Source organism: Dipodomys spectabilis, unplaced genomic scaffold (genome assembly GCF_019054845.1).
Source record: "Dipodomys spectabilis isolate Male_0828 unplaced genomic scaffold, ASM1905484v1 ptg000351l, whole genome shotgun sequence".
Classification (NCBI taxonomy): domain Eukaryota; kingdom Metazoa; phylum Chordata; class Mammalia; order Rodentia; family Heteromyidae; genus Dipodomys; species Dipodomys spectabilis.
Genome location: NW_024871028.1, coordinates 3,701,163 through 3,728,516, shown reverse-complemented (window position 1 = coordinate 3,728,516; position 27,354 = coordinate 3,701,163). Strand labels below are relative to the sequence as shown.

Below are 27,354 nucleotides of genomic sequence, written 5' to 3'. Positions count from 1 at the left end.
ATAGAAAAATGTGTTCAGAGAATACTTGAAACAACTAAAATTAATTTAGGAATGAGTTAAGATTTAGATAACACTGTAGCATAACAAAGCTGAATGATAACAACTTGAGCTGTACAACAGAGGAGAGTAAGAAGGGAAAGAATGATGTACCACATAGGAGCTATATGTCATTGATAGTGAGTTTTAAAAAACAGAAAGACTTCAGAGAAGAGAAGGAGAAAAATAAAGTGTCCTGAGACAAGTTTCTTTTAAATCCATCTAATAGTTTGTACTAAAAGTCAGTGAAAATGGGAAAAATTAAAATAGAAATTAAAGCATTGTATATACCTGTTACAATGTTAAGAAAGTGTAATAGGAATATGATCATTAATTTCCAAAGAAATAAGAGAAAAAATAGTTAAACTCTAAAGGGAAAAAGAATGAAGAGAGAAAAGAAGCAAAGTAAAACCTTTATCAATAACAAACACAAGAGTTTGGAAGTGGAAAGGTAGTGGAAATATTCTAAATAACAATAAAAATTGCTAGCGTGGATAGAATATGGATAACATTTTACCATATATAATTTTGACAAAGCGTATTAGGAATGAAAGTTTGAAAGTCATGTTTTAAAACACTATTTGGATTATAACTCGAGACTATAGGTCAGTGGTAAACCATTGGCTTTGTATATGTGAAGCAATGGTGTGAACTCCCAAGCATTACAAAGCACACACACACAAAAACCACATAAACACACCCCCCCCACACACACACCACATACACACATTTGGAATATTGATTTTATCATATTAAACGGAGGAAATCATCACAAACTGTAAAAGTATGTTATTATATGAAATCATAATATTGCTCGTACTATTTAAATGTTAAGTAGAAATAAAATAATCACAATATACTTGGATTTTAATAGATTAAATAAATTGAAAATTAATAAAAGACATGAGAACCTTTGCATATGAGTTTAAATAATAAACATTTTGAAACATGTGTCCTTTTATTTTGACAAAAGATTGATGTTACTGGTGTTTCAACGGAAGATTTAGAAAATGATAGCGAGGTGCTGTATATAACGCTAGGGATGGCTATATCTATAATCATTTCACTCTGAATAGTTTTATAATAAGGTCACAGAGTTTCTCTGTGTTTCTAGAATTACAAACCCTATTTACACTTCCCACCATAGCTAGAAAATGGATGCAACAAATCACCATGCCGAGCTCAAATTTTTTTTTTTTAAATTCAAGTACAAATATTTCTAAAAAGTGATCAGGTAATGAAGCCTTTCTTAATAAAGTGTGTGCTTCTTGAAAATACAGTAAGTATTTGTTACCTGGACAAATACGTTTATAACTATAAGAAAATAAATATATTTAAATTCACTATCCATATAAAAATTAAGAAAATAATTTTTAAATAGCCACACATTAAATATTTTTAAAGCAAAATATATTTGTCTGAATAATTTATATGTGTAAAAATCATGCAAAATTAAATTACCTGATCCTAAAACTCTGAAAAAAGAATTACCCTAAAGAAACAAAAGGAAACATTTAAGCTCAAAATTTGAACTTCAGAAGATAAAATGAAGTAGGGGTTGGGAAGGTAGCTCAGTGGTAGAGCTCTTGCCTTGCATGCATGAAGCCCTGGGTTCAATTCCTCAGCACCACATAAGCAAAAACAACCGAAAGTGGCGCTGTGGCTCAAGTGGTAGAGCTCTAGCCTTGAGCTGAAGAGCTGAGGGACAGGGCCAAGGCCAAGAGTTCAGGCCCCACAACCGGACCCCCCCCCCAAAAAAAAAGAAAAGAAAATGAAGTCTACTCTTTAGTTGACTTAATTAAGTGTAAACGTTCAGTATATCAATTTTATAATAAAAAATGCATGAACAAAGAAAGCAAAAGCATCTGTAGTTCTTGTTTTGAGTGTACAAAAATATCGATGGAAGATATAACAATGTTCCTTCCCGAAGAAATGTACTCATTGCCTCATTTATGTAAGTGTAACCCCTGTGTACATTACCATTACAATAAAATTATATTGGAATTAAAAATAAACCAAATGATATACCAATTAAGAATGCTTACAAGCCATTTGTTAAAAACTTTGTAAAAAACTGCCCTAAATACCTAAGGAATATACTTTGATGATACTATTTAAATACTTCAACTTCAGCTGAAAAGCAAAAAGTTTAAAAACTGTTAAAAAGTAAAGTAATAACTCAGAATATATTACTATTAATAATAATCATAAGATAAATTTATAGTGGTAGTCAAGTATGTAAGAAATGATTCAATTTGCCATTCATTTACACTTAATAAGTGAGAAATAATTTTCTAGGTCCTTTAAATTATCATAAGTTTAATGAAGAAATTATTCTGTCACATCATATGATAATTATATAAAGCTGATATTAGAGCAAAGAACAGATTGTATTAAGATTTTGGATGTTAATGTACATACTTATTTTCGTTGTGGGAAAATGTGGGTATTTCAACTTGGGGTATATTGTTCTTTCTAGGCCAGTGTGATATCAGTGGTTAATTTTAGGATAGGGGTTCCCTTTCACAAAAACATGTGCCTGATCTGTTCTTTTAGACTTCCCATCATCAATGGCAACAGAATTGCACACCAACTTGTTTAGCTTGCTACCTTGACTGGCCTGGATCCGCAGTCCTTCCAATCTTAGTCTCTAGATAGTGCAGGATGATGGAAATGATCCAATTCACTCAGCTATAGATGGAGAAGTAAGTCCACTAAACTTTTGGCTTGGGTTCTGTTCTCAAGCCTCCTAAGTAGTTAAGAGTACACATGGGATCCCCTGGTGCCAAACAGTAAGAATATTTTTAAAGCAACTAGACATATATATGACTTAGGCTTGTGAATATCTCAGGAAAAGAATAAAAGAGCAGTGCAGCTTAGAGGACAGGCAGAATTTTAACTAGCTACTCAGAGGCTGAATAAGCTTAGCTAGCTACTCGGGAGTCTGAGATCTGAAGACCACTGTTAAATCATGAAAATGCAAGCGATTATCTCAAAAAAAAAAAAACAACCAGAATTGTAACAGTGGCTGAAGTGGTAGACCACTATCTTTGGGCACAGAAGATGAGGAATAGTTCCCAGGCACTATCAAGGCTCAAGAATGGTGAATGCATGCATGAGCACTTGCACATGTGCACGTGCGTACTCGCACATGAATGCACACATACACAAACACAAATGAGTATTTCAAAGTGATGTTCTTTATTTTTTTTTTACCTTGCTGTACTTTATTTCCCTGTATTAGTTCACAAATTAACAAAATCAGCTAAGGACCTATTTACATAAAATCCATCATGTTTCTCTAAAATCTACTCTCTTTTTGGAAGCCTGCTTTTATTTGACCCAAAAGTAAATTATTCAGGAAGTCAATTCATCACTCTCAAGTCTGTAGTATTTGATGATTGTTTAGGATCCTCCTAGCAATATGATTTTGTGAAATCCTGCATCAAGCATTATATTTCTTTCACTAGAAGAGAAACCTCTGTCAAACAATTAATAATAGTTTATTCTCCTCCTGGCATTCATCTGTACTTTTATTTTCTTCATATATTTCATGATCTGTCTGTGTATGCCAAAGCCTGACATGAAAATAAAAACACCCTTCTCAGCGCTTAGCATGTGTATAACATTCATAGATACTGAAATTGTTTTGGAATAAATAATGTTCATCCTGACTACTTTGAGAAAGAAGAATTGGTTTCTCAGCACTTTAGCTAAGAACTTGAGGGAAAGAAACAAAAGGAAAAGTGAGGAACAACTCAACACATAGATTCAAATGAAACAAAACAACCTTAGAGAAAACAAATTAATTCAGTACTCAAGAACCTGCAGGAAATGAAAGATTTAAAAAAAATCAGCTATGACAAGCTTATGAAATTCCTGACTACATGGGAGTGCGCTGTTTTTAGGATAGTGGCTAAAGCCCAGACAACAGAAAATTCTGTACACAATGCCATGCACTGTTATTCGAAATTCCAGGAAGAATAATATCAAGTGTACTAAGCTCAATTTCATACACAAGTAGGAAGCCAGTTTCTAGCTGAAAAATAATCAGGAAAACTTAGGGCTGGGGGCATGAAAAAGTTGTAAGAACACCCATTTTAGGGGCACAAAACACTCAATTCAAACTCAAATATTAGGGGTATTAAAGAAAAAGCTATGATTTTAAATAATTAGAACAATTGTAACACTTGACTATTTGAGTGTAGAAAAATCCATTAGAGTGATAGAATGAACCCACGTTCCAATGCTACTTTAGTGATAATGTTTAGTGGTACTTCAGACAAAACAGAGTTATCTTTCAAATGGGCATGGATGTGCATTTGGATGATGGAAATATTTTACTTACACAGGTGTAAATTAAATAGATCTTTTTGGGTAGATTGTAGTTCTTGAACAAAGAGCCTGGGTGATGTCCTTGAGCTTTTTCTCTCACGGCTAACACTCTAATACTTTGAGCCACAGTTCCAATTCTGATTTTCTGTTGGTTGTTTGGAGATAAGAGGCTCCTGGGCATTCCTGCCCAGGATGGCTTCAAATTCCTACTCAGGATGGCTCAGATCTCAGCCTCCTGAGTAACCAGGATTCCAGGCATGAGCCGTCGATGTTTTTTAATAATTTAGTAAATTGTATAGTTAGAGAAGTTATAAATTATCATTATAACCTGTGTAATATATGTGTGTATGTATAGATCAATGCATACAGTTAGAAATATATTAACATATTTTTGCATCTACAATAGATTTATGACATCATCCTTCATTATAAAATAAAATGGAAACAAAGTTAATAAGGAGCAAAACAAAGGGAATTGTTACACGTTTCTTTTTGTTGAATGGAATATGAATTGTGAGAATCAGTTTGGGAAAACCATATTTACTTTAACAAAATGGATAATTGCTATTAATTCCAATCCATCTATTTGCCCATATTGTGCATCCTCACACATGCGTGACAAAGTCAAACCACATATTTGCCTTTGTATTTAACTCACTTGTTATAATTTAGGGGATAGATGAAGTAATCAAATAAAGATTAAAATAATAGTAAGTGAGGCTATGAGTTAGAGCTGAAAAAGATTTATATATGATAATAACTAATTAAAATGCATAATTCTTACTTCAAATGCATCCACAATCTGGAGGTGACGCATGCTTTTTGTTTGTTTTTGCAATGTATATCTAACAAACATATCCACAATACTGATTTTCAGTCAATATGATGGGATATTCAAACTTAAAAAATACGGAGTTTATTATCTTAGTGTGAATAGATACAATCTTACAAAGAATGTTATTTTCAACAGAAATCCAGTAAGAGTTTATCCACCTTGAGTTTCACAGGAATAACCAGAGAGTAATACCTGTTTTGTCAAGTTGGTCAAAATCACTTCATGAGTATATCTTAAAAGTATATCCAATTTAAGAGGTCAAATACATATTTTGTACTGACAGTCATCTTATAGCAATAACTTACTACCTACTTATATGAGTATCTTCTTTCCTAGCATATACTAAGAGCTGAAAGTGATCTCTTTTATCTAACTTAATGGTGTAAATGCTTTGATTATGATGATGTTATTTGACAAATAAAATGTACAGAAGTGTGCTTCTACTGAAATGACAGGACAGAACATTGATAAATAACAACATTGCAACACAGCTCTTTTCAGCCTCACTCTGTCCACATTGGCAAGAAACATTGCAACCGCACACACACACACACACACACACACACACACACACACACACGTGCGCACATGTACACACACATATACATGAATGCCAAATTCAGGGTTTATTGTACAAAAAAGTTCAAATAAAATATTAGTGATTAGGAAAAATAATAATTTGCCTTATTACAAAATAATACATAATCCAGTCACCACGGTTGTTACATTTTACTTGTCTCTCTCACATGTGACCACTTAATTTATTTTTAGTTCATTCATTCATTCATTCATTAGTTTGGTGCTAATACTAGAGCTTGAACTCAGGGCCTGGCTCTGTCCCAGAATTTGTTATTTTTTTTGTTTTAGTTTTCTCAAGGCTACAATTTTACTGATTATACTACAGCTCCATTCCAAGCTTTTGTGGTCACTTTCAAATCATAATCTAATGAACGTTTTTTTCTTGGTCTGGTTTCAAAGCACAATCATCAGATTTCATCTTTCTGATTAGGTAGGATTAAAGACCTGAGCCACCTGTGTGGCTCCTACATTTTCCTATACTTATGTAATGCACATACTTAGATAGTAATTTAAAACTGAGATCCTAGAAGCAAGATGTACAGTGATGATATTGTCCTGTCAGAAATTCAAGTTAGTAATGAAAATTTATTCTTAAGACCATACACAAAAATACTTAAGAAGAAATCTGAAGATGTGTGTGTATATGTGTGTGTGGGGGGAGGGGCTGTTGCAATATGTTCCACATATAAGCACTGTGCAGGGGTGTCCAGCTATTCACAGTTATTGCATGAGTATCTGCTTTGAGATACCAACTCATGGAAAATGTCTAGGTGTCCACTCTAGGCTGCCCAATGGAGAAGGGTATACTCATCCTCATCCATAGTATTCATATGAGTGGCCATTTTGGAAAGTAGACTCCACACTTTAGTAAGCTGCAAGGCAAGCACTCTACCACTGAGCCATTTTCCCAGCCCAAGGATTAAGATTCTTGTCTGTAATTTGGTCAAAGATATTTCTCTTTATGTAAGCGACTAAAAATTTATTTACTAATTTCAAGTAAATACATAAATTCTCTTTCCATCTCTTTTAAAATATAAAAAAATTGTTAGCTCTGTAAATTGGTTAGAAGCATGGATTTTGTGGCTAGCTAGGTCATTGTACATCTGTATCTCTTTTCCTCTCTCTCTTTCATGGTTTTCATAGACAATATGATTGCTCCATAATTATCCTAATTTATTTTGCTTTTATATTTTTGGTTGCATCATTTCACATTCTGCTCTGCCATTTCCCAAGACAGCACCACATAAACAGAAAAATCCAGAAGTGGTGCTGTGGCTCAAGTGATAGAGCGCTTGCCTTGATTTGAAGAGCTCAAGGACAGTGCCCAGGCTCAGAGTTCAGGCCCCACAGCTAATTTAAAAAAAAAGAATCTAAATACTTGATGATTTTACTAACAGATCTGACTGAAATCAGTTGAATCACAATTTTCCTGTACAATGAAGGAATAGGTCCAGGCCACGAAAGCAGCTAGAGAAGGCAGGCAGATTGTATCTGTGACAAAACTTTGTTGAAAATAGAGTCAAGGATTATTTACTGGTGATTCACTTGCACTTGAAGCATGATTCTGAACAATTGCTTGCTGATTCTGAACTACTGCTTTGATAATTATATTCTCCAATTAGAAAAAGTGAAATTTAATTGATAGCAAAGGACCACTAATACATTTTGACTTCTCATTAAGCATCTTCGATCATCAAAATCACCTGAAGACAATAGACAGTCCTATTTATAGATGAAAACAAGTGTCTTTCAAAAAACAAGAATTTAGGTAGTCAAACAAAGCACTTCTATTTTACTACTGCATTATACATTTTTTCTAATAGTGGATACCAACATTAGAAAGATACTAGAAAGCTCTTAAAACCCATATGTTGAATAGTGAGTTCTCTTACACTATAACATCGTATTTCCCAAATCATTTACATAGAAGGCATTGTTTCCTATTTTCTCATTCCTAGTATAAGATGCACATGAAGACATCACTAGTCCTCATTTTCAGTCTGTACCTTTGAATACTGAGGAAAATCTTTCCTCTGCTATCAATTCCCTACTCTTCAGTTAGAATAAGTTAGAATAGTAAAAATGGAAAAAGAAAATAAATCATGGTGAAAAAACATATGCAGAAAATTCACCAAATTTTTGTTACCAGTTCAACCAGTGTGAACTATTGGGGAAATACATGGACATCTCATTCCCACTTGCACTCAAAGTATCTGGTTAGGCAATTCTGACGAAGACAAGGAACAAGATGAAAAAGTGAGGAATGGTATCAATTGCAAGAAAAATGGAGTAGGATCCAAGCAAATTTCTTCTTTGGGATACCGAAATTAATTGGCTTACTATGGTGCGGAGACTACTTTCCAAAAAGGCCACCCAGATGAATACTAGGGATGAGGATGAGTATACCCCTCTTCATCAGAAAGCCTAGAGTGGACACTTAGACATTGTCCATGAGTTGGTAGCTCAAAGCAGATATTCATGCAATAACTCTGAATGGCTGGACACCCCTGCACAGTGCTTATATGTGGAATAATACCAGAGTGGCTTCTTTCTTATTTCATCATGATGCGGATACCAATCCCCAAACTAAAGGCCTCTTGACCCCCTTGCATCTTGCTGCTGGGAATAGAAATAGCAAAGAGAAGCTGTATCTCCTTCTGTTGAACCATTGTATCAAACCAGGTCTGAAGAACAACTTGGAAGAAACTGCATTTGATATTGCCAAAAGGATAAGTATGTATCACTACCATTTTGAAGTTGTGGAAGGCTGTACAAATTGTTCTCCTTCGTAGTAATGGTTTGGTTAACTTTCTTAACTTTCAAAAATGCCAGTCCATCCTTTGTGTCCCTTCAATTTTTTTTTCACAATACAAAGCGACAGCATTATCTTACTTTAAAAATGCATGGATTTCATGGTATTCTTCCAAGTGAATTGCCTGACTTTGATGTCAAAATGTATTCAAGAGTTGTTTGTATACATCTATAAAGATTTTTGCAGAGTTTGTAATTTTTTTAAATCAGACATAATTTTAACTTATCTGTTGAAATGAATAGTATAGAAACTACAGATGTTGCTGGTGCTTTTCTGAAAAAAGTATATCTATGTTTGTATAATGTCCATAATCTATTTCATTAGCTCCTAGATATAATAGTTTGAATTCTACATTGTCATATAATGTATAGATTCATTAATAAATGTGTCCTTTCAGATTGCATTCCATATCGAAGTTTAAGATTCCTTTTTTTCTAGGTCTTTTTATTATTTTATTTCTTTGGGATAAAATGACAATGTTATCTAATTTCAAGTTTTGTAAAATTTATGCTATGTAAGGGCCTTTCTAAGGTGAAAATTTAATACACTGATGTCAAATTAACCTTTAATTCTATGAATTACATGTATTGTTACACTTCTATTTTTGTAATGAACTTTTTAATAACTATTTTTCATTTCTTGCATCAGAAGAATGAAAAATATGGAATACTTCACAAATTTTCATATCATCCTTGTGCAAGTGTCATGTTAATCTCTGTATTGTTGTAATTTGGGTAGACCTGCTGCTGAAGCATGTAGTGTACTATAAATTTAAATACTTAATGATGCAATCTTTATACAGGCATATATCCATGGTTGCCTATTTGTAACAAGGAACCCTTATTGTTCCTAAAAATGCTATTGATATTATTTCTCTAAAATTCTGTGTATAGTGGGAAAAACTTATATAGTTTGGTCGATTGCTCACATTTAAAATTTTTTGGGCAATGACTATTTTGTCGTTTTCATTTTAAATTTGATCATACTTTGAAGCCTTTACAGCTAAGTCCAAAGGTGATGGCTTTTCAAGTACTTATTTATCAACTGAGTTAGCTTTGTTGAGCTAATGGACTCAAAGTAAGCCTTGCTTAAGAGCTACTTTTAATCTTCTGCAGCTTAAAATTTCCCAAATGAAGTCTTGTGGGACAAATGTCTACTTGAACCTTTACCCTTCTTCCATGTAGGAACAGACCAAACAGAATATCTTACCCTGACAGCATAGATTGTCTTACTGGAACAAAACTAATCTTAGTTACAAGGGATCATAGAAAGATGAACAGTTCAGACAGAATTGTTCAGAATGGAAGGCATTTTATCGAAATATAATTGATTATTATACTTATCATTTCAAAAGTAGCTTAAGCAAAGAAGGTGAAAAAATTGTTCATATGCATGATTACCTACTGTCCTGGCCTGTCTATAATCCAACCAGGGAGAACTTACACTACTGACTTTCTATCACCAAATATTTCCATAGCTCCTGGAAAAGTCCATATGTTTCTCCTCGATATTAGACCTTAAATTGATAATGTTTTAATCACAGTGTTTCCTCTTTTCTCTAGGCTGTAAATCTACAAATCGTAAATCTTTAAGTCTAACTCTAACAAAAACTGAGGTAGAGATAATTGAATAATACTTTAAAACAGAGTTGCCTTTGATTCACTAACCACAACACAACAATGTAAAAGAATTTTTATATTATATAAACTTATATATTTTATATTTGTATGTGCTGATTTTAAATTTCACACAATGAATCTTACTAGAATTGATAATTTGACAAATATATTGACATTTATTCCCATAAATAAATTGGAACATAAATGATTAGGATTAGAATATTTATTAGAATATTAAAAGTATCAATGCAATATCTTCGGTATAAACTTGTGATACCTTCTAAATTTTCGTGGTCTTCTGAATTCACATGTAAAATAACATATTGTTTTCTGCTAATCTATAAGGGATTTTACTCTGATGCTCTGTTTATTGTTTTAACTCACTCGTCCCAAATTGTTTATCTCCATATTTCTGAAACATTCTTACTGATTATACCCAAATTTTGGTGATATGATGTCTGCAGGACCCACGGGTTCTAGGATACCTGGTCCCAGTTATCTGCATCATCAGATAACAAGGGCAAGACTTCTGACATAGGCCCATACAACATGCCAACAGAAAATAATTGAAGATTCATCTCAATTTCTCATTTCCTATAATATTTCAGGGCCCCAATTCCTTACAAGAATTAGCAATAATGAATTGTGAAATGCAAGGCAACTTAAAATGAAAGATGAGATCACAAAATCTGAGAGAAAGTACTGTAATTCAAACTTTCAATTTACAGATGACCAGCCCATATGAGTGAACAAAATCACAAATGAACAAGATTATTTTTAATACCCCTCTCCTAATGATTAATGAAAGATTTCAGTGCAGCCAAAAAAATAGTTTCTGGAATGATAGATCCATAATTGGTCTACTAAGGTTAGGGAAACTTGATTTAGATGTCAAATATAATTTAGAAAAACATTAACTGAGAAGATCTTTAGTGCTTCAAAACACTGGTACTTCAGTAAAACTAGGTTCTGTAGTATAAAAATGTTGTCATTCTCAAACCAATGATAACCTACATTTAATCTCCTGAAAGTATATTCATTTTCAAATAAGCTATTTAAAATCACATTTGCCAAAATAACACTTGACAAGTAGATGACAGTGACATTACAAGGTTTTCAAGTGTAGGGAGCAAGTTACAATAGAGTTGATTTACGTACCCAGAAGTGATAACAAACAAGTTCAACCATTCATTAAATTGTAGAAATAGTACCCCCCACCATTTGTGTTGTTCAGTAGGTGCCTTCCAGAAATGTGTTAAATAGATCAGCCTCCCATATTTCAAACCCAAATATTAGCTAATAAAGTAAATTTCATCACATAAGAAGGTACATTTTAAAAATTCACTAATAATTGCCTTATCATATGTTGTTTCATGTTTTCCCTATCTGTCTAACATAGTAAGAAATATGACTTTAAGTCTTGAATATGGGTACTGATGAGAGATGTGACAAACATAAAATCTGTCTTCTATTTTTATCATAATCCTCTAAAGAGTAAATTTATTTTTCTTCTTTTTCCAAAACTTATAGGTAGAAGAAATAAATTATCCTATGTAAAATAAAATAATCACACACCATTGTACAAAGCCATTTATAAAAACTGGTAGTTAGGAATAAATTCTAAGCCATTTTTAAAATTTCTTGTTGACTAAAGATTAATCTTCCAAATGAATGAGAATAAAATCATGTCCAAGTGCTTCACATCTCCAGTCTTAGTCTTGCAATGGAATGAATTATGGAAATATAAGCTGACATCAGTTCAAGTATATGTGGGATTGAAACTCCATGGAGTTTCAAAGTATTAACAGGCAGTTTAATGGAATGACTATCAGGAAATTGAAACCAAAGAGGAACAATAGTAAAGAAATAGAATGAATGAAAAATGGAACAAGGGGCAAGTACAGCTAGAATACTCAATGTACATATGTAATGAAGCAAGTGGTAAATCTGGAATAAATCTTGGAGAAAGGGTTGGTTGAGATTGATAGGAGTGATTCTGATCCAGGAGCATTAGACAATTAGATGGACATATTTAACTGTAACACACTTGTACAACCTTTTGAAATTCAGTTAAAAAACACAACAACAAACAAAAACACACAAAAATCACAACCAAACAACAATCTCTAGAGGGTATGAATATGACCTCTCAAAATTTTAAGCAGTTAATGAAGGGCAGTCTTTGGAAAAGCAAACAAAGCTGTTCAAAGAAGGCAGTTTGGGGTAGGGGAGAATTTTGAACAGATTTAAAAAGATTGTCTAAGGTTATAAATCACCTATATTTACTGTAAATATTTTATTCTGCGAGTGCTCTTTGTCTGAACTGGATACTCCAGTCCTGAGGCACACTTGGTAGCTTGTGAAGGCAGAATGGAAGAAACAAGATCAAGAACCTATTACTCCACTTGAAAGAAAACAGACCTCTATGTTTTCTCTTAATCTCTTCACTACTCCATTTTCATACTTTTAATAATATCAAGTGATTTTGAATTATACCTTTCCTTCTTTGTTCTCACAAAATAATTGTTCAAAATAATTAATTAAATATTATTTGCCATTATTTTCTATCATGCTGTTTACTTGTCCAAGCGAGTCCATTAAACTTCCCCTTTTCATTTGGTTGCCACGAAATCCCAACAACTATGTTAATAAGGACCAACGCTAATGCAAAACTTTGTCTTCAAAAATCCAGTCCAAGAACCTATAATCACAAATATTTAGCTATAATTTTTTTCTTTTTTCTTTTACCTTGCAATCTTCTTGTGTCTAAAGTGCCCACAAAAATAAGTACTCCACCACTTTGTGGTTCAATCACTTCTAACTTCAAAAATATATTTTGCTAACAAGATGCTTAGAGGAAACCTAAGAATATTCCTCTTTTATCTTCTCTCTTAAGACTTTTATCTTCTCTCTTAAGACTCTCCTTAGATACCATATCAGGAATAGTGAAGTTATTCTTTGCAAAATTATTTCAATAGTTTATTTTCCTCTTGGTCTTGTATTTGCTCAACAAGATGTATGGAGAAGAATAGAGTTAAATCACCGATTCCTTGGATGACATTGTCTGTTACAAAGGACGATACTTCTATGTCCTACTTCTATGTCCTCCTCTTAGCTCTTGCCTGATTTCCAATTAATCACAGCTTCTTGGCTTCAAGTCTAGTGAAGCTGAAGGATGATAAGGCGTCCCCCACTGCTACATCTTCATGGTTTCTCTTTGAAAACTCTTTTATTTGGAGGTGGAATTTATTTTCATGTCTTCATTCAATTTGTTCTGCATTATACTGAGCCAAATAGGCTCTGTAAAATCACATTATGTAGCAGAAACATTAAGACAATCTATATCAAAAAGTTTTGGTCCCCTCCACTGCTGAAACCAATACGCTTATCTGGGGCTTCTAATAACGTGTTTTCTTACCTTTTCAATTTGCTCAAATCTTTTGTGATCCCCAAAATTTTTGGCTTATGTAATAAGAGAAGTCTTCACTATCTCATGTTAATAAGAATATTATATTTTTGAGCTACTTAGAAATGTGAAATCATTGGTTTGAAGTATCCAATCAGATTTTTTTCTGTGTTTCAGTGCTTCACGTGCAAAGACATTGTGGAAAATATTAAAACAGAAAAGTGTAAACTCAATACGTTCTTTCATTTTGAAGGGCACTTTCTCCCTAAATATTTTGACCCAAATTATCTTTTTAAGAGAATTACTGTTTAGTAATTAAAGGTCAATTCACAAATTTTGATGTCTTATTTAAAAAAAAAAAAACTTTGAATTTAAATTCCACTACAACCTTGTTTCACACAGTAGGAGTATATTTCCTGGGTAAAGACAATTCTCAAGGGAACCTACAGGATTTACAGCAAGGTTTTTGAGGTTTGTTTGTTTACTGTGAAAATGAGCCATCTTACCCAAATTGCTCCCTCTCAGCTAACTCTCCATGAATTTCTTTGCATGAAAGCCTATTTTCCTAGGCAATTTTAAATTTTCTTAATAGGCTAAGTTAAAATGTTTGAGCAATTAAAATTTAGCTGTCATAATTTAAAAACTCTTTTGAAATTCCTTTATCAGAATTGTGAATTTACCAATCCTAATTCCACCTTTACCATCAAAAACAGTTAACATGTTGTTTTCATGATATAGTATCCATGAAACTATTATTTTCCAGTGGCTTTGTTATGAATATATATGAAGATATAAGCTGATGCTGAACAAAATGAACTCCAAGATATGGAAAAAAATATTTATTTGCAGTTGTTGTTTTTAATGTACTATGTTCTTTCTATTTTCCTTGGGTTTTTCCCCTATGGTTTATCTCCTACTGTGTTTGATTTTGGAACCCTTTGTATTGTGTATACATTTACCTTAATTTGTGAAGGGAAGAGGTACAAAAAAATTAGTGAGACAAGGACAAAGGGCAAACCAATGCAATATCAATACTCAGAAGACAATATGTTGGAAATGTACATTACAACGTGTGAGGGGTTTGGGTGTGAAGGAAAAATGTGAGAAAAAATGAGAGAGGGCTTAACAAGTTTGAAAAGTTATGTATTCAGTGCCTTACAATTGCTAACCCACTGCACATCACTTTCACATTAAAATTAAATTTAAAAAATAAGCTGCATGAAATAAAATTTCACTGTATTGATATAGTAAATATTATTCTTTATATAGTAACTTTTTAAAAAATCAGTACTATTTGACATATAATTTGAATTAATTACCCCTTCTTTATCAGAGGGCCATCAACTTGAATGTTGTCCAACTAGATAATTTTTTCACAATATACTTGCCAATATTTTCAAAAAAGAATAAATTAGTACTTTCTCATACTAAAAGCGAAAACCATTTAATTCTATGGAAACCCATAACTTTTAAAAGTAAATAAGTTGTTAAGAGGACAGAATATGTGTGTTCTTCAAAATTCCTATGACTAATAACAACTCACTTTCAAATTCTCAACATTCAATACCTGAGAGATTCAAAATAGTACCTGTTTGCATGTTATGTAATTCTGCAATAGATTCATTTTCCAATGGGGTGTTACAGATTGAGAAGTGAACAGAAAAATAGCCATATTCTGGTATAGGATAAAACAAAAAAGCATCGGTTATAATTAATTCTTCAAGAGTAAGCAATCGTTTATCAGATTAAGCTATTATTTCTATGACCATCAATCCCAAAATTTATGCCATAAAATCATCCTAGACCAACAGTTTCCAACTTGTAGGGTGCACCTCAAAATTCCCTTAATTCACATCACAAATAGCTTATCTCTATTGGGAAAAATACTACACCTTGCTAATGTGATGCCCTCCGTGTTCTGGAAAGAACACCACAATATACTGGGTTGCATCATTTTTCCTCCACTGGTATTCTTGCAAATATTATTTATATTTATACTTTTTTACTATCATAGATATTCAGGATGCTAAGATTGGAAGATTACAGTTCAAAGCCCACCCAGGCAGGAAGGTTCCCTAGATTCTTATCTCCAATATACTTTTCAGCAAAAGCCAGACACAAGTGGTACTGAGGTTGAAGTGGTAGGGCACAAGCCTTGAGCTTAACAGGCTCAGAGACAGTGTCCAGGTCGAGAGTTCAAGCCCTATGACAAAGCAATAAAACAAAAACAAAATTAAAAACAAACCCAAATCCTAGCATTTTTCTCACTGTATACAGAGGCACGTAATTAAGGAAATTGCTTCCTGTGTTACATACAGGTAGAAGAAAGAAGATGTCACACAATTATTCTCTTCATAACATGTTATATTAAAGCATCAAAAACTGCTTTTTCTAAATTTATAAATTAATATCATCAATTTCTTGGCAACTCGGTCTAAATTATTCACATTATCATTTTCTACATGAACAGTTAGAATTATCTATTAACTGAGTTCTAATTATAGCTCGCTTGAAACAATATGCTAGGTAAATAGAATGCAAGAAATATCTGTAAATTTGTCAATTAAACCCTCTACCTTAAAATAATTTTGTAGTATCCTATAGAATATGAAATTACAAACGAAACCAAAATATTTTTGGAAGTCTAAACTCTAATTTAGCAAGATCTATAAAGACCTACATTAGGTGATCTTTGCTATTCCTCCAGGCTTAAGCTTTTGTAATCCTTCATCCTTTCCTTGGAATCTAACAGAATGATGATTACTTACTTTTTCAAATTTTGGATGGGAATCATGAACCACTTTGCATCTAGGAATGTTCTGTAATGAAGTGCGCATTTAAAACAAAACTGAGGAGGGGCTGGGAAGGTGGCTCAGTGGTAGAGCACTTGCCTCGAATGAATGAGGCCCTGGGTTCAATTCCTCAGCACAACATAAGCAAAAAGGAAAAAAAGCTGGAAGTGGCACTGTGGCTCAAGTGGTAGAGTGCTAGCCTTGAGCTGAAGAGATGAGTGACAGTGCCCAGGCCCAGAGTTCAGGCCCCACAACTGGAACCAAAAAAAAAAAAAAAAAATTAAAAAAAGAGTTAAAAAATAAAAAATAAAATAAAACACAACTGAGGATTATATACCAGTTGTATTTCAATAGAAAACTTGGCTTCTCAAAACATAATGAAGAAATTAGCCCAAATTTCCAACTGTGTATTCCTTTCTTGATTGGTTTGTTTTATTAAGACAAAATTATACTACCTGGTCCAGGGAAGGTATCAGTAGTAATTCCAGTCTCTGATCTCCTGTCAGTTTGAGTGCTAGAATTCAAGGCTTGTATCACATTGCCCCACCATAGTTTCTTGGTTTATTTATTTATCTGTTTGTTTGTTTATTTATTTATTTTTGGGTCCGGTAATTGGGCCTGAACTTTGGGCCTGGATGCTGTCCCTCAGCTCTTCAGCTCAAGGCTAGTGCTCTACCACTTGAGCCACAGAGCCACTTCCGGCTTTTTTCTTTTTGTTATGTGGTGCTGAGGAATCAAACTCAGGGCTTCATGCATGCAAGGCAAGCGCTCTACCACTGAGCCACCTTCCCAGCCCATTCTTGGTTTATTTAATCTAGATACAGACTATCAATTCTGAACTTCTCCAGTGATATTATTCACTAGACTTCTCAGACTGTTCATGCACTATTTTCAAAGATGTTCTAACATTTGACACAGGGTATGAACATTTTCAAATGCACCTGCCGGGTCTCTGATTCATTCCTCCATGGATCCAATCCCTTTAATATTGATTACTTGACTCTCTTACTATCTCTGGTCCCTACTTATGTAATATTCTCAAACTTTTTTGAAGAAAGTTCACTGGAGGTCTTTCTAATATTAAAAATTATCACTTGATTCTAGTCTTACTCAGGACATACTTTCTATTGTTTTCTAACTTTTCTACATATTCTGAGAGTTGCTTCATTTGTGCATATGTGTGTGCACATATAAGTACCTATGTGTGTATGTGTATGTTTATATGTATGTATGCAAAAGCCTCAAGTTCTTATTCATCACTCTTGCTCATGACTGTTTTTCCATCACCTGAGCCATTCTTCCAATCTAGCTTTTGGCTGGTTAATAGTGTCTCAAACACTGTTCTGCCCAGGCTGGATGCAATCTGAACTTCCCAGACTCCTTTACATACTTAGGTTTCATTTATCCAGTCGAAACATCTTTTAAACTACAAACATTTTTGTGAGTGTAAAGTCTAAGCTGTAGCCCAGATTTTTAACTCAAGAATTCATATAAAGATAGATGAACATACACATTACATATGCTGAATGTACACTGTTAGAAATGTGATCCTAAGCTGGGTGGTGGTGAGATCTGAGGATTGGGGTTCAATGCCAGCCCAGGTAGGAAAGTCCAGGAGACTCTTTTCTCCAATTTACTGCAAGAAAACTGGAAGCCGCACTGTGGCTAAAGTGGTAGAGCATTAACCTTGAGCGGAATAGCAGAGGGACAGTGCCCAGGCCCAGAATTCAAGTGCCAAGACCACCACCAACAAAAAATATATTAGTAAAGGAAAGAAAAAAATGTGATCTTATCCACCAGTTGATGGCTAGTATAATCCCTGCTCTCTCAAGATGGAATTTTTTCCTTATTAAATCCATGCCCTTATATCTGACTTGCATTGGAAACAGAATTATTCTTCCATTCCAATTTCTACAAAGTTGTGTCATTAGCAAGTGTGATTAGGAAGGGAGTGGCCTCATACTTCCTGTTCCACGTAGGAATAATGCTTTCTCTATATCACTCACATAAATCTACATACTGGACTTGGCTTTATTGTTTCAATGTGGTCTTAATTGTGGAGTCTTCTATAGTGTATTGAACCCTTATATTTAAACACAAAATTTCTCTTTCTCTTATTATTGCTATAGTTAACATGAGTTAACAAATTTATGTACACTTGGGAAATAATGTGCAGCACATACACTCACAAAAAAATGATCTGAGAACCTTCTTCCTCTTTAAAATTCACCTTAATTTACAGAGAATTTACAAATTTTGAATTCAATATACTCATGAATAATGTATTTATAAGAAATATAAATTTCATATTTTCTCTTTACTAAGTTGTCTCTGAAACACGTGTTACATCAGGTCCAAATGTGTTCTTGTATTATTTCGGTGAAGCCAGAAATCATTCATTATACCTCAAGCAGCACCATAGATTGTTTCTGGAAGTAACTGTTACTGGATGTGGAAACTGATCCCAGTAGAGGAATGGAACATAGAGGATTGACAAAGTTCAAGTTAACTTGTGCTTTCCTTTTTACTGAAAAAGAAGAGAATCTGAAGGCTTGAAGGAATCTCTGTCCCTGACTTTTTCTAGTGTGTGTTTTTACTTATATAATTTTTCTGTAAACTTCTAGTTGAGAGTATTACAAAAAGATATAATGTGCCATTTGATGGCCAGCATAGAACAAAAAGATATAACGTTGTTTTAAATATGTTCTTCTGCAGGGGCTGGGAAATTGGCTCTGTGGTAGAGCACTTGTCTTGCATGCCTGAGGCCCTGGGTTAGGTTCCACAGCACCACATAAGCAAAAATAAGCCAGAAGTGGTGCTGTGGCTCAAGTGGTAGAGCGCTAGCCTTGAGTTGAAGAGCTGAGATAAAGCGTCCAGGCCCAGAGTTCAGGCCCAAGACTGGACCCCAAAAATATTCTACTGCAAAGAAACAAAGACATGGATGTTTTATAGTGTTTTTTGGATGGATATTTCACCCCTGACATGATTCTTTTGTTGCAGGAGTCAGTTATCAATTACTTTAGTTTGGTCCTGAGTTCTCCAGAGCAAAAAGGATTCCAAAAAAGCATCCACTGCGTATGATCAGCAAAAGGAGCCACTTCTCAGACCAATACTCCTTTAAGGAGGGTCCCAATGAAATATCTGGTTTTTTGTTTGCTTTTGTGTTTAGCATGTGTTGGTTCTGGGGCTTGAACCCAGAGGCTGGACCCTGTCCCTGAACAGTTTTCTTTCCTTCTCACCTACCCCCAAAGATAGTACTCTACTGCTTGAACCAAAACTCCACTTCTGGCTTTTTTGCTGTGTAATTACAAATAAGAGTTTGTCAGACTCTCCTGCCTGGTTTGGTTTTAAACTAAGATAGTAAGAAAGCCAAGTGACATCAACTATATAGACTTCTCTTTTCAAACGAGAAATATTAGATGAAGTTTATTGTAAAGCTAATATTTTACAAATTTTTTTCTTTCTTTATTATTGTGAGCATACCGTACAGAGGATTTACAATTACATGGGCAAGATAACGAGTACATTTCTTATCAATCATTGTTGCCTCCTCTTTGTTTCCCCTTCCCATCCCTTCCCATATTCCCCCCTCCCCATACCCGATCCTCCCCCCCACCAAAGTTGTAAAGTTCCTTTTTCGACATAACGACTTGTACATCTCATTGTTGAAATGGGTCCACCTGTATCCCTAGTTAAATGATTTGTTTTTAGAACATATGTCCAGAAAAGAATCCATAACATAACTCAGCAAAAGTAGGTGCACTGAATCAGTTTGGAATTTTTTTGTGTGGGAAGATTATTGAACTTGTCATTCCTTTTGGGGAAACTTAAAGTCATATTTCACCTTTTTTGTTGGTTGTGGGGCTTGAACTCTGATCCTGGGTGCTAAGCTAGAGCACTACCTCTGGGTTTCTGGTGGTTAATTGAAGGTTAGGGTCTCATGGACTTTCCTGACCAGGCTGGCTTTGAACCACAATCCTCTGGTCTCAACCTCCTGAGTATCTAGGATTACAGGAGTTAACCACCAGCACCTGGCTCATATTTGCATTTATGTGCACTGAATGACACTGTGTAGACAAAGAATGGAAATTTTAACCACATGATATTGCAGCATTTCAGAAAAATTGAAGTAGCAATAAATATGTCCTCTTTTCCATTTTGTTACATTAATGACTGATGAGCTATGGGACCCTTACATTAGCATCCTCTGCCATCTGTATAGGTGTATTTAGTATCAGGAAATGTTCATAGAGAAATATAGAAAGAATAAGATTTTTAGAAAGCAAAGGAGATAAGGTATGAAAGAATAGCATAGAAGGAGATACATTTATCACACAGAGATTAAGAGCTAGCCTAAGAGATTTAAAATGCTAAAGGCAATGAGGAAAAGCCTAGCTGACAACTAGTTCTACAATAACCAAAAATGGTTCTCAAGAACAGTTTCTGGTATACCTTAATTGCTATCATTTATTCCTTCTATCTGGAGTTATTCCTTATTTTCTTTCACAACTATTAATTAGCCTCTGCATTTTTGGTGCCATAACTGACCAAAAAGATTTCAAAATCACAAATAGCCTACCATTCTCTTTGTGATTAGCAGTGAGGACACAAATCCTGGAATGGTTGAATTTCCAGAATTAAACTTTACCTGATATCTAAGCACATCCCTGGAATTAATTGCTATGACTTAATGAACGAGACTTTTTTCAACACAGTATCCTCATATAAGTAAAGTACATGAATTTGGAACTGTTGTCAGGTGTCAGTATGGAAGGAACTATTATATATTCCAAGTGTGGGTTATTTATTTTGCATTTACTAACTGAATATTTTTGTTTTGTTTTGATTTGATTTGATTTTGTTCTTTTTGCCAGTCGAGGGGCATAAACTCAGGGGTAGGGAATTTTCCTGAGTTTTTTTTTTCTTGCTCAATGCTAGCTCTCTATCATTTGAGGCACAGCACCACTTCCAGTGGTTTTGTGTGTGTGTGTGTGTGTGTGTGTTACTAAGGAATTGAACCCAGGGTTTCATGGATGCTAGGCAATCACGGTACCATGAAGCCACATTCCCAGAGCTCTAAATAACTTTCTTAAGATGGCATTACATTTTCATTCTGTAACTATGTATCATAATTTTGGCCAGGTGCTAGAAAATGATGTAGAAAACAATATAATACAATAAGTCTAGTAAGGCTGGATGGACAATGAATAACTGTTACGGTCTAGCCAGGGAACAGAAGGGCTTATCTCATGGAGCTGTTTCAACAAGCTGAGGAGACAGCTCCTGACCCACAGCCAACCTCCAGAATGAGAGGGCCAACCTTGGGTTCCAGCCACATGGGGATGCCGGGCCCCCTCCTCCAGAACCCATTCGACCAGTTCTTGTGAAAGAGAGATAGAAAATAAGTCAGAATTACAATTAAGTCTGGTGTCAGTGGCTCAGAATTCTAATCCTAACTACACAGGTATGAGGATCATGGTTCATAACCAGCCCAGGCAGGAACGTCTGTGAGACTCTTATCTCCAAAGAACCACCAGAAAATCAGAAGTAGTGCTGTGGGTTCAAGTGGTAGAGCACTAGCCTTTTGCTGAGGCTCTTGGGACCATCGCCCATGCCTAGAGTTCTAGCCCCACGACTGACAAGAAGTGGACTTCCTACCACAAGAAGCAGACTGAATAGCACCCATTGTCCTAGGGAGCATGGTAGCAAAGTCAGGAAGAGCTTCTTCTGAAGTTGAAGTCATAAGTAGGTCACCTGGATTCTCTCTGCCTTGGTATCTCCAGCTGCAAAACTCAACACAGTGAAGGATCCTCTTCCTCATGGGGATAGGGTAATGATGAGAGAGAGCCATGTTTTGTTTCATAATCCCACATCTGTTGCACCATTAATAAAAGGCCCCGCCTGAGCCCTTTCTGGCTATCTTCCTGTCATTTCCTCACAGAATTGCCGAGAACCTTATCTGAAGACTGCTCCCTCTGTTCCTAGCCATGCTCCAGAGATCCCTCTGTATAAATCCCTTGTTTCCTCACAACTGTCCTGTGAGGAGAATGAGGTCTGATTGTTACGAACCTACCCAGAGCTTCACCTGTGGTCAAGAATCGTCTGCTGTGATTTTTCTGCCTGGTCAAACTGACTTAAGAAAATATTCAAGCCACAGGAAAATCAAACACAAATAGACCAGACCCTCCAACAAGAGACAGGTTAAGAACACAAGGGAGATACAGGATCTTCCCATCCCCCACAAAAAAATCAAAGAACTCTTTTCTTGTACCTTTTATAACTTTTTTTCTAAAAGATTTTTTTTTAATTTTTAATTTTTAACTTTAATTTTTTTTCCATTAATTTTTTTTCTTCCTCTAATAATTTTTATTTTTGGGGTATATGTGTGTGTACTTTTTTATCTCTTTTCAGAAACATTGAAGTAATACCTTGCATTCTCTCAGGCCACAAGGGAAAAGAAATTAAAACTCAACAGGAAAAGCCACCAGAGAAAATCCTGTAACACACTGGAACAACACACTGCTGAATCATGAGTGGGTCATGGAAGAGATTAGAAAAGAAATTCAAATGTTGATGAACACACACATTACCAGCTCCTTTGGGACACAGCAAAGGCAGTACTCACAGGCAAGTTTATAGCTCTGAGTTCATACATCAACAAATTGGAGAGATCTGAAACCAACCATTTAATGAGACATCTGAGTCTCCTTGAAAAAGAGCAGCAAGATGATCCCCAATCCAGTAGATGGTAAGAAATAATTAAAATTAAATCATAATTAAATGAATTAGAATCCAAAAAAATCATAGAAAGAATCAACAAAACAAAGATTTGTTACTTCCAAAAAATTAACAAAATTGACAGACTCTTAGCAAATCTTATCAGAAAAAGAAGAGAACACATCCAAATAAATAAACTCAGAGAGGAGAACGGAAACATCACCACAGAAAGAACCAAGATTCAGAACATTATAAGGGAATACTTCTCAAAACTTTATGCTAATAAGTTTGAGAACTTGGCAGAAATGGACCTTTTCCTAGCAAATATTGACATGCCAAAACTAAACCAAGATGAGTTATACCATCTTAACAGGCCCATATCAAGCATTGAAATAGAAACATCAATAACACACCTCCCATCTAAGAAAAGTCCAGGACCAGATGGATTTACAGCATAATTTTATAAGCCCTTGAAAACACAGCTCACACCAATACTCCTCCAAATCTTCAATGAAATTGAAAGAGAAAGTTCACTACTGAACTCATTCTACGAAGCCATAATAACCCTCATGCCCAAACCAGGCAGGGACACATCACAGAAAGATAACTATAGACCCATTTCTTTGATGAACATTGATGCAAAACTTCTCAACAAAATTTTGGCCAATCAACTTCAACAATTCATCCAAAAAATTCTACACTATGATCAAACAGGATTCATTTCAGAGATGCAAAGTTGGGTCAATATACGCAAATCAATTAATATAATTCATCACATCAACAGGAGCAAAGATAAGAACCACCTGGTTATCTCAATAGATGCAGAAAAAGCATTTGACAAGATCCAACGCCCCTTTATGATGATGGTTCTGGAAAAATTAGGAATCCATGGAACTTTCCTCAATACAATAAAGACTATATATGACAAACCTACAGCCAGCATTATACTTAATGGTGAAAAACTAAAGCCATTTCCTCTTAACTCAGGCACGAGACAAAAATGTCCACTCTCTACATTTCTCTTCAATCTAGTATTAGAATGCCTAGCTACAGGAATAAGACAAGATGCAAACCTAAAGGGGATCCAAATAGGTAAAAAGAAGTAAAACTCTCCGTCTTTGCAGATGTCATGATCTTGTATTTAAAGAATCCCATAGACTCCACTCCCAAATTACTCAGGCTGATTCAAAACTTTGGCAAAGTAGCAGGGTATAAAATTAACCCCCCAAAATCAATGGCTTTTCTGTATACCAACAATGAGAAAAGTGTGGCTGAAATTAGGAAAGCATCTCCATTCGTAATAGCCCCACAAAAAAATAAAATACCCAGGAATTAACTTAACCAAAGAAGTGAAGGAACTCTATGATGAAAATTTTAAAAACCTGAAAAAGGAAATCAAAAGAGATCTTAGAAAGTGGCAAAAACTCCCATGCTTATGGATTGGAAAGGTTAACATCGTGAAAATTGCAATCCTTTCCAAGGCTCTCTACAAATTCAGTGCGATAACTATCAATATTCCAACCTCATTCTTCAAGGAAATAGAAGAGGCAATCCAATAATTCATAGAGGACAATAAAAGACCGCGAATAGCAAAATGATCCTCAACAGAAAAAACTGTGCTGGAGGAATATCATACCAAATTTCAAACTCTACTACAAAGCAATTGTAATAAAAACAGCTTGGTACTGGCATAAGAACAGACCTCAGGACCAATGGAATAGAATTGAAAACTCAGAAATGAACCTACAGACATATAGCCAACTACTCTTTGATAAGGGAGCTAAAATAATAGAATGGAAGAAAGACAGCCTCTTCAGTAAAGGGTGCTGGCAAAATTGGTTAATTACTTGTAGAAAACTAAAGCTAGATCCTTATATATCACCCTGCAACAGAATCAACTCCAAATGGATCAAAAAGCTCGGAGTCAAAGCAGACACTTTGAAGACATTGCAGCATGGAATAGGAGAAATCCTACATCTCCTTGGCACAGGTTGAATTTTTTTTAATAGAGACCCAGAAACAAAAGAAATCAAAGAAAGGTTGGACAAATGGGATTGCACGAAGTTGCCGAGCTTCTGCATGGCAAAGGACATAGCTAGCAAGATCAATAGAAAGCCCACGGATTGGGAGAAAATCTTCACTAGCCATACTAGTGACAAGGGTTTTATATCTAAAATATACTTGGAACTCAAAAAATTAAATCCCCCAACAACAAATCTTCAAAGAAACAACTGCCCAATAAATAAGGCTAAAGCCTTAAAGAGAAACTTCTCTGAAGAGGAAAGAAGGATGGCCAATAGACAAATGAAGAAATGCTCAACCTCTCTAGCCATAAAAGAAATGCAAATCAAAACAACATCGAGATACCACCTCAGCCCAGTTAGAATGGCTATAATGAAGAACACTGATAACAGCTTCTGGAGGGGATGTGGACAGAAGGGAATCTTACTGCATTGTTGGTGGGAGTGTAAATTTGTTCAACCACTTTCGAAAGCTGTATGGAGGTTCCTCAAAGCACTCAACATAGAGCTCCCCTATGATCCAGCAATCCCACTTTTGGCCACTTACCCAAATGTTTACAAAGAAGACCACACTAAAGCTACCAGCACAACTATGTTTATTGCAGCCTTTTTTTTTTTTTTACCATAGCTAAGATATGGAAGCAACCCAGATGCCCTTCGGTAGATGAATGGATCAAGAAAATGGGTTATATATACACAATGGAATTCTATGCCTCCATCAGAATGAATGACATTGCTCTATTTGTTAGGAAATGGAAAGACTTGGAAAAAATTATATTAAGTGAAGTAAGCCAGAACCAAAGAAACATAGGTCCCATGTTTTCCCTTATTTGCAATAACTAGTATATATCTGAGTCAAGCAGAAAAGTTCAGATAAATTCATGTTAGTGAAAGAACCCTATGATATCTATTCATTTTTTTTCTTTCATACTATTGTTACTAGTACATTCATAACATTATTTCTTTGTTGCTTTTTATGTCCCCCCCCCCCACGGTATATTCCCTGCTTTAACTGTATTTGATGTTGTTATAATTTATGGAGGGGAAGGGAAAAAACAAATCGTTGAAATAGGGATTAAAGTTGGACCCATTGCAACAATGAGATGTAGAAGTGGTATGTCGAAAATGAACTTGACAACTCTGGTAGGGGGAGGGGGAGGGTCGGGTAGGGGGTTGGGGGAGGATGGGATGGGAAGGGGAAACAAAGGAGGAGGCTACAATGCTTGATAAGATATGTACTCATATCTTGCCCATGTAATTTTAACCGCTCTGGACAGTATTTTCACAATTAAAAAAAAAAGAATCGGCTGCTGTGGACTAAATGTTTGAGATAATCCATCTAAATCGATGACTGTGCATGTTGCTACATGTCTACCACCCCAACTACAGATGACCAGGCCTGGTGGAGCATACCTGTCACAGATAGGAGGACATCAATCCAGCCCAGCCAGAGCATATAGAGGCTCTGTTTCAGAAATGCCCAAAACAGGAAGGTGGCTCCTCAGAGCCAAGGACAGGAAACAAGTAGCGGGTCTTGGTGCCCTCAGAGGGGTGTCTGACCTGGGGTAGGGGTGGTTTTGGGGCAGCCACTCACTTGTGCTCCTGGGAGAAGTTGCTTGAGGCTGCTCCAGGTGTGGCGAGCGGGAATGGCAGTGGCATTGCAGACACATGGCCTCAGAGAACCAAGGCCAGGGACCAGGTTGGGGCTTTACACAGCCTGGCTGGGTGCCATTGCCTGATGTTTGAAATTCTGAACTTTGGGAAGGCGGGGAGGGGGTTGGGGACTAGGAAGGCATCTCAATTTCCTTCTATATTCCAGTGGCCTTGAGTCTCTTCTCACCACTCAGCCATCTATACCTTCCTCAACTGCTGGTAGTGGTGTAAACTAACAGAGGGAATCCTGGTGCTACCAGGCAGCATGGAATGTGGGCGTGGCCACCATTCTTGTATCTCATTGGTCAGAAAGAACAATGAAGGAATGGGGGTGTGGCCAGAATCCGGTGATGCAAATAGCATGGGCAGAGTCAAGAAGATAGCAGCTCCCCCAGCCCTTTTCCCAGGGAACAATGTCCAATTCAGTTGGAGACAAGAGGGTGACCTGCTTTAGCCGCATGGCTGCACAGATCATTGTGTATGGCTGTTTGTTCCCAGTCCCAGACCGTAAACTGAAGATATAGGAACAGTCTGTGAGCTGCTTTTGCT

At 35.4% G+C, this 27,354-nt stretch overlaps 1 pseudogene; it reads right to left on the bottom strand.

The window, feature by feature from the left end:
* Positions 1 to 9,252: 9,252 nt before the first annotated feature.
* On the bottom strand, positions 9,253 to 9,352 carry LOC122095447 (annotated as a pseudogene).
* Between the last annotated feature and the right edge of the window lie 18,002 nt (positions 9,353 to 27,354).